At 45.5% G+C, this 2875-nt stretch overlaps 1 long non-coding RNA gene across 1 annotated transcript in view; it reads left to right on the top strand.

Moving 5' to 3' along the window:
* The window catches only part of LOC119470187, a 22854-nt gene that overhangs the window by 19000 nt on the left and 979 nt on the right, over positions 1-2875 (top strand). The gene's annotated exons all lie outside the window — the stretch shown is intronic.

The raw sequence follows: 2875 nt of genomic DNA, 5'->3' as shown, positions 1-2875 counted from the left end.
AAAGAAAAAGAAAATAAGAAAGTTTTACTGGAACCCAGCCATGCGGTCTGTGGCCACCTTTATGCTCCCAGTAGAGCTGAGCAGTTACAGCAGAGACCACACGGCCCACAAAACCTAACAGATTTACTTTCTGGCCCTTTACAAAAATGGCTTGCCAAGCCCTTCTCTGGAATGAATTAGCTACAAGTGAAGGCTTTGATCTCTGTGGCTTGTTTGTACAACCTCTCTCCTACATGAATTCTAGGGTAGAGTAAGATGTGATCTTTTTCTGCTTTCCAACTCATTACACTCATGGGATTTGAAATTGTGTGAATTCTGCTATGTTAATGAAGGTCCCCATGATTATCCACCGCCCTTCTTCCCCACTCCCTCCCAGTTGATGCTTCTCCCCAGAGTGGAATCTGATGATTTGATAGTTTATAAGGCTGGTTTCCTTTTCCAGCCACACTGATGGTGATCCCGGGCATCTCTTTTATGTGGACTCTGTGAGGGGCCCTGAGATTCTAGTTATGTCTGAAGGCTTGTCCACACCTCTGGCATCCTTTTCTTCTTTGAGACAGAGTCTCACTCTGTCACCCAGGCTGGAGTGCAGTGGCACGATCTCAGCTCACTGCAACCTCCACCTCCTGGGTTCAAATGATTCTCCTGCCTCAGCCTCCCAAGTAGCTGGGACTACAGGCATGTGCCACCATAGCTGGCTAATTTGTGTATTTTTAGTAGAGATGGGGTTTCTCCATGTTGGTCAGGTTGGTCTTGAACTTCCTACCTCAGGTGATCCACCCGCCTCGGCCTCCCAAAGTGCTGGGATTACAGGCATGAGCCACCGTGCCCGGCCTCCTGAAGACTTTTTTTAAAGCTTTTCATATTGATAAAATTGTAGACCTAAAGGATGTTGGAGATTTACATTCGGAGTTAAAAACCACCACAAGCTGAATGTGAAAGCTGAATATGTGCAAGGCCAAGCCCACGGATGAGCCTTTATTAGCCCTCCAGAACACTGCCCCCGCCCCTCTCACACGCCACTGCAGGGGAAAAAGAGTTTGCTGTTTCCCTCTACACTCTCACTCATGACACTCAATATTTCCAAACCACGTCCCTTCTTTTTTAAAAATCATTGTTTCCTCATCTTCTTTGTGGTGGTATCCTTTCTGACACCAGATTTGGGAAGTGGGGTGGTTTCCACACCAAGCAGTTTTCCAATTTTCTGTGGGTACCAATGAGTCTGGTTATATAATGCAGTTTTAGCTAATAAAATGAGAGCAGAAGTCGCTGAGCAGGGCTTTCAGAAAGTTCTTTAAAGCCTTGTTACTCCGAGTGTAGTACTTTGTTAGAAGTGCAGATCTTGGGCCCCGGCCCAGACCTACTGAATGTGAATCCGTATTGTAACAAGACCCCTGCTGAGTTACACGTGTGCGTTCATGTTTGGGAGTGCTGCTCTAAGGGGAACTGACTCAGCTTCCTATGTCTTCCTGACTGGAATGTGGAAGTGATGGCTGGAGCCACAGGGGCAGTCTTCCACATGTGATGTGACCTTGAAGAAGCCACATGCAGAGGATGGCAGTGGGAAAAACAGAAGATGCCAGGGGCACTGATAGCCTCAGGGAGCCAGCACACTGCCTGGAACTGAGCCTCCAGACCTCTCTAACACATGAGAACAACCTCTGCTGTGTACGCTGTCTACTAAGAGGCCGCTCCAGAGGTACAGACTCAAAGAGGAAGCCTGAAGCACGAGCAGACCGCCCTGAAGGCTGACTGTGGCTCTGGGGCTCCTTAGGCAGCAGCTGGGGCCAAATCTGACCTTTCCTCACGCTCGTGTTTCAGATCAGCAAGAATGCTAGGAAAGAGGAATTCAGACACCATTTTATTATTGCTCCATGTGTTCTCTAGCATGAGAATTGGAAAATGAGATATACTCTGATTTTACATTATTAAATACTTCCTGTTTCATGTAACATATTATTCTTTTCTAATTTTAGGTAAACGTGGATGTGTTTTCCATCTACACAAAATGTCAGCTATTTAAGATGTCCTAATGAGTCACACGCTGATATACTTTCTGGAGACACTATGTTTTAAAAATTTGTTTATTTCTTATAATACCTTATGTCCCATATTACAAACCATTTCCTTTTATGCCAAAACATATTTATATTTTTAATCACCGTGTTGTTTTGGGAATGAAGATATTTAAACACTGGAAATAATCTGAATAGGTCAGATCTCAAAACAATGTTCTGCTGTGTTTTCAGAAATGCTTTCAAATATTTGTTATATAAAGAATTTGAGACTAGGCACGGTGGTTCATGCCTGTTATCTCAGCACTTTGGGAAGTGGGAGGATCACTCAAGCCCAGGTGCTCAAGATCAGCCCAGGCAATATGGTGAGACCTCATCTCTACAAAAAATACAAAAACTTATCTGGGCATAGTGGTATGTGCCTGTAGTCCCAGCAACTTGGAAAGCTGAGATGAGTGAATCATTTGAGCCTAGGAGGTCAAGGCTGCAGTGAGTCATGATTATACCACTGTACTCCAGCCTGGGCAACAGAGTGAGACTCTGTCTCAACAAAAAGAAAAAGAAAGAAACAGGCTAGGCACAGTGGCTCACGCCTGTAATTCCAGCACTCCAGGAGGCCAAGGTGGGTGGATCACTTGAGGCCAGGAGTTCAAGACCAGCCTGACCAACATCGTGAAACCTCGTCTCTACTAAAAATACAAAAATTAGCCAGGCATGATGGTAGGCACCTGTAATCCCAGCTACTCAAAAGGCTGAGGTGGGAGGAATACTTGAACCTGGGAGACTGAGGCTGCAGTGAGCCAAGACTGCACCACTGCACTCCAGCCTGCATGAAAGGATGAGACTCCATCTCAAAAAAA

This window comes from Cebus imitator, unplaced genomic scaffold (assembly GCF_001604975.1).
Source record: "Cebus imitator isolate Cc_AM_T3 unplaced genomic scaffold, Cebus_imitator-1.0 Scaffold24, whole genome shotgun sequence".
Taxonomy (NCBI): Eukaryota; Metazoa; Chordata; class Mammalia; order Primates; family Cebidae; genus Cebus; species Cebus imitator.
The sequence above is the reverse complement of the archived record's forward strand: the minus strand, read 5'-3'. Positions and strand labels throughout refer to the sequence as shown.